The following is a 10,923-nucleotide window of genomic DNA, read 5'->3' as shown; positions in this document are numbered from 1 at the left end:
ACTCCACTGCTTGAATGAGTTCCTTGGCTGGCCATTGTCTACATGACAGATTCTAAATACCCTACTCCATTGTCCCTTCTCCACGAAGCCTTCCTTGACTTCCCTCATCCTTCCTAACTCAGTTACAACACAGACTCTATCACATGGCAACATGCATGATCTGTGTGTGTGTTTCCTCCATTAAATAGTGAGTATCTCGGCTGGGTGTGGTGGCACACATCTGTTATCCTAGAACTTTGGGAGGTCAAGGCTGGAGGGTCCCTTGAGGCTAGGAGTTCAACACCAGCCAGGCAATGTAGCAAAAACCCAAGAAAGAAAGAAAGAAAGAAAGAAAGAAAGAAAGAAAGAAAGAAAGAAAGAAAGAAAGAGAGAGAGAGAGAGAGAGAGAGAGAGAGAGAGAGAGAGAGAGAGAGAGAGAGAGAGAGAGAGAGAGAGAGAGAGAGAAAGAAAGAAAGAAAGAAAGAAAGAAAGAAAGAAAGAAAGAAAGAAAGAAAGAAAGAAAGAAAGAAAGAAGGAAAGAAAGAATATCTCTAGGGCAGTGATACTAGGGCAGCAACTGGGTCTTACTCAAATTGTACTAAAACAATGTCACTCTTTGTAACTATTTTTTTTTAAAGAAAATATAGTTATTTTTATAAAAATATAATTATACTCTTAATGACTATTTTTTAAATTAATTATTTTAAACTTCTCAGTTTTAATTTCTACTGTGGAAAATTATAAATTGTATAATCCACATAAATAAAAGATCTTTGGAGTCCCTCATAGTTTTCAAGAACGTACAGGGGTCCAGAGCCCAAGCAGTTTGAGCACCACTGGTCCTGATCACCTTCCGAGAGCAATCACGCTCCTCTTACTTGGGAATCTGGAACTTCTGAGTCTGCGGAACTGCAGGCCTGGGGAGTTTGGAGCAGGACTGAAGAAGGCTGCATTTGTCCTATGATGAACACTAGGGAAGAGAGGGGTTTGGGATATATTATCATTAGCTTTTACTTATTTGCTCTCTGCTCATACAGAGGGCAGGATAGGGCTTGTGATTCATTCTCTGTTTATACCATTTAGGATTCTGTTGAGCTGCAAGTTACAGAAATTACCAAAATAGTGGCTTAAACAAATTAGGAGGTGTGTTTTACTCACATAACAAGAAGTCTGGAGCTCCATTTTGGTGGTTCGATAATTCCACCAGTGACTGACCCTTTCTAGATTTTTGCTTTAACATCTTTAACATACGATCTTTGTTCCTCATGCTCATTTCATGGTCCTGTCTACTTCCCAGAGATGGGGAAGGGTGAATAAAGGGCAAAAGCATCTGGTAACTGAACCAACCCCTTTCAGTGAGTTTCTTGCTTACAACCCACAGCCTCTCCTAGCTGCAATGAGGGCTATGACATGTGATTTGTAACCAGACATGCTGCTGCCCTAAACAAAACCAGGATTTCCTTCATAAGGAAAGAGAGAAAATGGATAATGGGAGGCAACTGTCAGTGTCTGCCACATCCCAGGATCTTCAGAACTTAGCAGAAGGCTGAGCCAAGAGTGAAGCTCAATTAATATTGGTTGGATGAATGAATGAGTTACAACAGACATGCACAGCAGATCTATGGGGACACAGAATAGCATCGGAATGAGATAGGTAGTGGTGGTGGGGGTGGAAATTGAACTGATGCATGCATTATAAAGGGAGGGTCCCCCCACCCCAACCATGCACTCTCTCTGGTGCCTTCACTGGAGTCTTTACACTCTAGTCTCTCCAAGTTCCCTTCTTCCCTGGACCCTTTGTGAACACATGGTGCCCCTTCATGGGGCAGCCCTGGGGCTCTAGGGAAACTCACACCAGCCTTATCCCACCAAAGCATTCTAGGCTCTAAACTCCTCCTTCTTCTGGCTAAAGCGTCTCCTTTCAGCTGAGTGTTTAAAGTGAAACAATTTTTATTATGGGAAAATTTGAAAATGCAAAAGTGCAGAAAAGGCAAGCAGAACTGCTGTTATCCAGAGTAAACCAGTCTCAATATTTTGATGTATAGCCTTCTAAAATTTTTCTTTCCATATATATATATTTTTTTGTTTACAAATGTGGAATACATACTATGTGCTGTTTTGTAATTTCTAAATTTGCTCTAACATAAACATCTTTCCATGCCAAGTAACAAATGTTTGTTATCATTTGAAGTGTTGCTACCTTGGATTCCACTGTAATGTCTTGTTTGCACTTGATCTCTCCTTTCCACCCACAGCTCTACAAATCAGCCCCTGGGGCTCAGATGCATCATGTCCACCTGGGTCCTGTGGGAAGCCAATGCCAGGACGGAATGAGAAGTGCATTGCCCATTAGGAGAGTCCTGGCAGCAGCGACCTGGCTCTTGGACCCCCACCATATTTAATCATTTGTTGGCAGCCAACTGAGGGGAGCATAGCCTCAGTGTGAACATTGTAGAGGATCCAAAGTTGCAGCAGCTGGAGGCTCTTAGCCAATGCCATTCTTCTTAGTAGCTTCTCTTAGAGGTAAATGGATGCCATATCTCATAGAGATTCAGTTATTTCCAGTGGAATATATAAATGAGACATAACCTAACTAATCTAACAGAATGGGCTAGCCATTCTGTGCCCAGAGACTAAGCACTTCTACCAGGACAAATGTTCAGAAGGTCACTCCCATACACTGACCCTTCCCAGCAGCAGTTGGGCAACATATTGGCGTTATTGTGTTGACTATGGATGAGCTATTTGCCTCATTGACAACAAAGGAGGGACACCCAAGTCAGCATAAGTAATAATTGAGAGATAAGTAAGCCCATGGTGTGGGGTGCAAAGAATCATGTACTTTCAGAACAATAACTCTCTCAGGCCAGGGCAGGAATGCATTCTGGGTCCTTCATGATATGCATCCATCTGCCACTCTGGATTGATCTCTAAAGATTGACTGTGACTACTTGAAGCATGCCTCTTCTGGCTGGCACTGCCTAGTGGAAAAGGTCCATTTTAACTGTTTTAGCACACTCTCTCTAATCCAGGGATAGAAAACTCAAATTTTTACAAGGGGCTTTTCTCCAGAAGTGAAGCCTGGTATGAGAATTTTGGTGTTTGTGATTTGCTTCAGTACTCTCAGGATCGGGAGTAAGGGAGGAAGGACAGAGCAGGGAAAGAAGGTGAGCTAGGATATATGGCCTCAGATGGAGTCACGCTTCTGCCTGATTCCACCAGGAGCTCTCGAGCATGAGCTGTACCATGGAGTTGGTCCTACTTTGAGGCAAAAAAGACTGCTTTTTGTACTTAGATGTCAGTAAGTCATTGGCATGGCTGCCCTTTATGAAAAGGGCACTTACTCTGCCAGGGAGGCAGCTTCCATTTGACTGAGAATAATTACTTAGAGAAGGTGGCACCTGTGAACTGGACTACTCATAGAAAGTGGAGGATGTGGCCACCTTACCAGGCTACAGCCAGATCCACTAAACATATCTGAGTCAGGTGTAGCAGTGGTAAAACTTTTAGAGACTGAGGGGATGGTGGCCAATGGAGAATTCAGGCCCTATCTCATGGGGCCGGCTGGAACTCAGCCTCAGCCAACAATAGCTGGGCCAGCCTTGCCAGTTCTTCTGATTTTTAGAGAGAATCTGGAAGTCTGGATTTTTATATGAAATTGCTGTTTTTAAAATTTTGGCCAACATTAGGAAAACCAAACTGAACCCTTATGTGGGTCTAAGGAATCCATCCTTCTCCATTCCTCCCGTACTTCCTCCCTCCCTGTCTTTCTTTACTCTGATTTTGTTCTGTTTTTGCTTCTTATGATTATTCCCATCTTTTAAAGAGGAAGCCCTAACAGAAAAGAGCCAGTAGCCCATTTTTCATGCCAACTCCTCTGCCCTAACTGTAAGGGGGGCCACCAAGGTGCTGGTTAAGACTCCTCAGAACCTCAGGCAGCAAGCAGCTCAGCTGTTTGTGAATTGCTCTTTCTGGGTTTTTAAGCATTTAAAATGTTTTTAAACATTTTAATCTTCTGTGTTCATCCTGGGGTTGTTCAGCCCTGACCCTTTCTCGGTGTCTTCTTTTCCTGACTCTAGATTGTTCAAAGGGTACTTCTCCTCCATTTTAGATGACATCTAAGAGATTCCAAGGGTGTGCTTTCTGGCAGAGTAGAGTAGTGGACATTGCCATAATAGAGGATCTACAGAGATATTTGGGATCACTGTATTAAACAGAATAAACTTTTTTTTTTTTGGCTTGCAGGATATGTCAAAATTTTTAATAGGTCAATATGCATGGTAAATCTCCAAAGGATTAAGCTATAATTTGCAATAATTCATACACACACATAAAATGAGAGAGAGCACATCTCAGAGGACCAGTTGTCATTGAACATTACTTGGAAAATGAAGTTCTAAATACTGGAATACTATACAACCATTAAAAATTATGTAGCAGGTTTATATACGTGATTTCTTAGAAGGCCATCCATGGCATATTAGGTAGAAGTAGAAATTCCTCAATAACACATAAAAATTACTTTATTTTTATTTAAAAAATAACAGCTAGATGAATGTAGACATGTGAACGTAAATCTTCTTGGTGGACATACGAAAGGGGCTGGAGGTCTACGACACTGGAATTATGACCTGACCCCTCTGGAGTGGGGGGTGGTGATTGGAGACATAGAAGGGAGGAGTTCATTTTATTAAGTTTTAAATAAATTTTAAAGTGGGGAAATTATACATGATACTACTTTTGTGTGGGGTTTCTGTATTTTTAAAAAAAATCTTAAAAATTCATAGTGAACACATCTAGTGGAAGTCCTTTCTTACTATACCCTTAAGCTTCTACTAATATTAAGGATTTAGGTGAATTGATGAAATATGCTCCCAGTGCTGGAGCTTTGGACTTTATTTTTATCATGAGAAATGTTTGTCTGTCACTTAAATTTGACCATTAGTGTTAGTTTCCTGAAGGGAAAAAAAATGTACCTTTCAGCTTTCCAATTTCAGGCAAGAATGTTGACTGGAGATAAATACATAAGGGACTAAATGAAGAATAGGTGGTCATGGTTGACATCTAATTGCTACAGAGCTAGGGAGTAGAAAAATGAGAATGTCTATAAGGAATTTCTTTCTTCTTCCCCCACCTCCCTTCCTCACATTAGCTGAAATGGGACAATTTGTTGGTTTTCTTTCTTAACTGTACCTGGGAGATGTTTTAATAACTCTTCGTTGGCAAGCTCTTGGTACCTCCAATATATTTCCCCTATCAGCCGATTTAGTCTCCATTGTTCATAGAACTGTTGCTGTGTCTTTGGAGAACTGAGAAAACTGTTATGGTTAAGTAATAAAGAGATAATGCTGGGTGACAAATGCAATGTGGACGCAAGAGCTAGAAAGATTTAATGATAACCAGTGAGTTATGACTATAATCATGCTTTCTATTTGAAACAAAGAAAACTGGTAGCAGGTACCGTGGCAGGCCTTCACTCCCTTTCTTGCTGCCTGGTTCCTGGCTCTTAGGTCTTGACAGCAAGGGACTGCTCTGAGGTGGAAGGTGTTGGGTGGGTTGGAGTGGTGTCTTACGTTGAGTTGGGATCTATGACAGCAAAACCTGAGATCAGGATTTGAAGGTACCAGTAGGAGAGTAGGTAAGTAGGATAGGAAGGAAGGGAGGGAAGACAATCCAAAGTGTGTTAAAAATTAACACACTTTCCCAGAGGCAAGGTTGCTTTCCCAGAGGCAACTGGGGCTCAGTCTTGCCGGGGACATCTGGGAGACTGTGGCCTCAGAGGTAAGATATCCAAGAACAGAAACTGGGACATGTATCTTCTAACTCTCATTTCTCTTTGGTGGAGGGCTGCTCCTCGGGCGTGTCCCTAGCACTGCCAGACAGTCCTGTGAGTGGGCTGAGTGTGCCAGACAAAGCTCTTAGAGGGTCTTAGGTACTTGTAGTACCTGTCTGGAAAAGGTGAGTGCCAAGGGGGTGTGGATGGGGCACGGACAACATCTTTCACAGGTTGAATGCACAAGGGCGTGATGATTTTACTGGGATGCAAAAGGTGGACCAGCCTGTCTTCCTATTAACATTGGAATAGAGCTCAGAGAAAAGGGGTAGAAAAGGAGGAAGAGAAGAAACAGAAGAGAGATGGAAAAGGGCTGAGGAAAGATGGGGGGAAGAGAAAGAGGGAGCATAAGGTAGAAGAAGTCTTAAGTGGCAGATTATGTTAACAAAGTGTCTTTGTACTTTAGGCCAATTGTATTGTCAATGCTTATTTGCATGATAATAAAAACAGGTAGAGCTGACAAACGACTGAAGACAATGCTTTGCAGTAAAAGTAGTGGCTGTCGCTTAAAAAGAATCAGGCCCCACATTGGTTGTTTCACACATGAAGTAACTGTAATTTTTACAAGGAACCTGCAGTGTAGGTATTATTGCCCTATTTTGCAGATGAACACATTGAGGCACGGAGAAGTTAAGTTATCTGTAAGCCATGACTTCTAAGTACAGAACTAGCTCCAAAAATCCATGTTCTTTCCCCTACAGAATGTTACACAACTCAGAATCGCCAAGAAGAAAAACTTCAAAAACTGAGCTTGGAGTAAAGGCAGACGTTGACTGAGCTTCCTCCATGATAATTCTTCGACTTTGACCGGTTTGATTTGGAATTGAGTTGGTATCAATTCCTGGGCCACCAGGGACCAAAGCACTTTGCAGAGAATGAGGGCTTGTTTTGCCATCGAGGATGCAGATACCCTGTGGCCTGCCTCCCCGGTGTCCTGCAAGAACCCAGCTCCGAGAGGACTGTAAACTCCAAGCACACCTGGTGATATCATCTTTGATATGGAGAGTGCTGTTCTTATCACTTAAGTGAGGCCACCAGCAGCAGGTGGCGACTGCACCTAACTGCTTTGGGGGCACCTATGAAGATTCACTTTGGGAACTCTTAGGAATTACTGATATGTTAGGTCAGGGTCCCTAGCAACAGAGCCTGCAGCAGGAATCCTTCTGTAAGTGATTTAGTGGGAGAGGGCTCCTGGGAGTGAGGGAAGCAGGACATGCAGGGAGAAGGCCCAGCAACAATATGGGCTCAGCTGGAGACTAGCTTCAGCTTGATCCTGTAGGGAGCTCCGTATCATAAATTGCACTAGAATTTGTGCCAGTTTGAGGCAATGGGGCTGGCCTGTTGTAACCCGCACTAATCAGTTTTTGACTAAGGTCTGCGCCACAGTGGGTGGGAACTTTGCGTGTGAAGGGCTCCTATTTGATCAAAAGTAATTTCTTGGGGGGGCAGCTGGGACTGTTAGCAGCCAACACTCACAGCATCTGAGTTTGGGAGTTGGTGCACTGGCCAGTAAAGGCCATCTGGGAAGGGTGCCAACAGCACCAGAAGACATATTGCTACAAAGTTAGCAAAAAGCTAGCAACAAAGCAATAAAAATAGCCCTAAAGCTTGATAACAAAGTCAAATCAACATTTATAAAGATTGCTACATGAATATCTGTACATGGAATGGACAAAACACAACCGGATGTTCATCTTTGTCCTGAAGTGGGACGTGTACTTCTTAAACATCTTTTAAAGACCTGGGGAGGATCCAGGAGTGACCTGACAATGTGGGACATTGACTTTCCCATAGAAATTTGGCCAAGATGATTTGTTGAGCTAATAACTCTATGTAGGACTCCTTCCAGGCAACTCAAATTATCTAATCCTGTCCAACTCCTAGCGTGACCCAGGGATGTCAGGAGAGGACACAGAGCACTTTCCTTCCCTGGGAAGAGAGCCAGCATCTCTGTGTCACACTGGGCAATGATATTAGCTGTATTGCTCCAAGCACCTGATACCTGGAGGAGATGATTTTTCCTTGTAAACGGTCCTGTATCTGATCCCAATATCCAACCTAATATGCCCACCAAGACCCTTGCTTAGCTTGCTTTATATTTTTTCTTATTTAGTTCCAGCTCTTTAAGGACAGGAGTTGGGATGCTTGCCTAGCTCTGTACCTGATCCTCCACAAATATTTGTTGAGTGAATGGATGAGTGCTGAGTCTATGCCTCTGACCCTTGTGTAAATTCTTTGCTCAAAGCCACCCTTCTGCATTCTGCCTTCTGATGCCAAGCCCTGCACACTCCATGGCTGCTTTGTCAGGTGCTTTCCTGGTAGATTCTGCCAATAGGAGACTCCGAGAGAGACCGGAAGGCTAGACATGGGGCAGATGGTGCGGGAGGCAGGGGGGGGGAGGGGGAAACTTTTGCTGCTATCCTGGTCAGCAGGGCCCCAGCAATAGCACTTTCCTTGGTGGTGCCCGGCTGGCTCTAATGCTCAGCTTCTTTCTGTTTCCCAGGACCAGCCTGATGTTCCCTTGGAAGGGCCAGTAGCAGCTGGGTGGCACATCCTCTCCAGTGGTCTGGGTCCTTTCTCCATGGGGCTCCTAGTCCCTGGGTTCTATCAGAACTCCGATTTCTTTCCCTAGCCTTCAGGGTGGGAGCTACTCCCAGTAGTTTCTGCTGCAGTATTTCCTTTTGCTTTCCTCCAATAGCCACGTAATTACAATCTCTTTGTTCAAATACCTTATGTGGCTTTGGTTTTTCTGACTGGACACTGACTATGACATTATCTTTCAGTGGTTCTGTGATGAGGATATTACTGTCTTCATTCTGCGAAGTGGGGAAGTGGTGCAGAGAAACGTTGAGTAGTTTCAAGTTTAGACAATCAGGACATGTTGGAAAAGGCAATACATTATAGTCAGACAGATCGCATGGGAATCCTGCCTTCGTTACTTACATTGTTATACAATTTTTAATTTACATACAGCAAAATTCACCCTTTCTAGTGTATGGTTCTATGAGTTTAGACAAACACATACAGTTGTATAATCACCACTACAAGCAAGATATAGAATCACTCCCAAACATTTCCTTATGTTGTTCCTTATGTTGTCCCATTATATTAATACTCAATTAATACTCAATACTACCCCCACCCCCAGATCTTGGTAACCACTGATCATTTTCTATTATAATTTTGTCCTTTCCAGAATGTCATATAAACATAAAATATAGCCTTTTGAGCCTGTCTTCTTTCATTCAGCAAAATTCACATGAGATTCATCAATGTTTTTGTATGAGAAGTCCATTCCTTTTTTGGTGCTGAATAGTATTCCTTTACATGCATGTGCAGTAGTTTTTCCATTCACCAGTTGAGGGAAATCTGGATTGTTTCTTTTTGGCAAATATGAATAAAGCAACTATAAACATCCACATATGGTTTTTGTGTGGACATGAGTTTTCAATTTTCTTGGATAAGTACCTGGAAGTGAGAATTCTATATAATGTGGTATCTGTCTATTTAACTTTATAAGGAATGGTGAAACTGTTCCGAGGCACTGAATCAGTGTGCATTCCAACCAGCAGTGCTCGAGAGTTCCAGTTGCTCCACGTCCTCGTCAGCATTTGGCATTGTCAGTTTCTGTTTGTAGCCATTCCAATAAGCGTATAGTGATGTGGAACATTATAAATACGTCTGGGTGGGACTTTGGATCATGTAAATTCATCTTGAAAGACTGCATAGCATCATCGTTAAGAAGTCCAGACCCTGCAGTCAGCTTTGGTATTCACTGCATTTATGCACATGGGCCTCAGTTTTCTCATCTATAAAATGGGGATAATAATAGGATGATTACCTTAAAAGGTTGTTGTAAAGATTAAATGAGTTGATATATATAAAGCACTGGTACAGAATAAATGCCACCTAAGTGTTATTATTGCTATTTCTCCCCCAGGTCTAGATCACCCTGCTACCTACACGATGCCAAAATCTGCAGAAAAACAAAGCTGAGAGGTCACACCTCGGGCTCCAAACAGTAAATCTTGTAGTCTTTTGGTTTGCATCTTCCATCTTCTCAAATCACTGCACTGCAGTTTTTTTTTTTTTTTGGAAGCCATTCCCATATATAATGCAATGCCCATCCTCACGTTGCAAAAGTCCAATTTTAAAGATAGCATTTGAACTTCAGTGATTAAAGGAGGCTTTTGAATTGTTATAGATTCCCATCTCCATCTAAACAATATGCTTTTAATAGGAACACAGCTTGTGATTTATGCCATTTCACTTTGCTCTGTGGTACGGTCTGCATCATCAACATTAAGATGAAATTACCCTGCAATCACAAACATGGAGCTCATATTTGTAGTAATTGCACAAAGAAAACCTCATTATCCTGCAATATGCACTCCGAAAACAAACATACAACCTTTTCTCCCTCTAGTGGCACATTTGAAAAACAACCTCACGTAAGGCAGAGGCCAGTCTTGCCTATTAAAATTGAGGGAAACAGAGAGTTACACAAGACCTGGGAGATTCATGGTATTTGTTTATTACTGGTTGCGGTAAAAAGTTTGCATTTTGTTCATATAAAATGATATAGCTGTCAAGATATCAGGCTGGATTAAAGCCATAAGAGTTTTGTGTTATAGCCTCACTTGGCACTTTATTTTTTTTTATTAAAAACAATACGGGACAGTCCGTAAATACTGGGTAGTTAGGGTTTCTGATTCCTGGCTACCTCTTGGAAGATTGAGACCACCCTCACCCCCCCCCCCATTGCCCTTTACATGTTTTTTTTTTTATTATTTAATTTTTCCTTAAAGACAGGTTTCTTATTCTGTAGCCCAAGCTGGAGTGCAATGGCACATTCATAGCTCACTGTAGCCTCAGACTCCTGGGACAAAGTGATCCTTCTGCCTCAGCCTCCTGAGTAGTGGGACTACAGATGTGTGCCACTATGCCCAGCTAATTTTTTTTTTCTGTTTTGTGGAGATGAGATCTCCCTATGTTGCCCAGGCTGGTCTTGAACTCCTGGACTCAAGGGATCCTCCCACCTCGGCCTCCCGAAGTGCTGGGATTACAGGTGTGCCCCACCACATTCAGCCTCTTTGTATGGTTATGAGCTT

This window comes from Microcebus murinus, chromosome 16 (assembly GCF_040939455.1).
Source record: "Microcebus murinus isolate Inina chromosome 16, M.murinus_Inina_mat1.0, whole genome shotgun sequence".
Lineage (NCBI taxonomy): Eukaryota > Metazoa > Chordata > Mammalia > Primates > Cheirogaleidae > Microcebus > Microcebus murinus.
Note: the sequence above shows the minus strand (reverse complement) of the source record.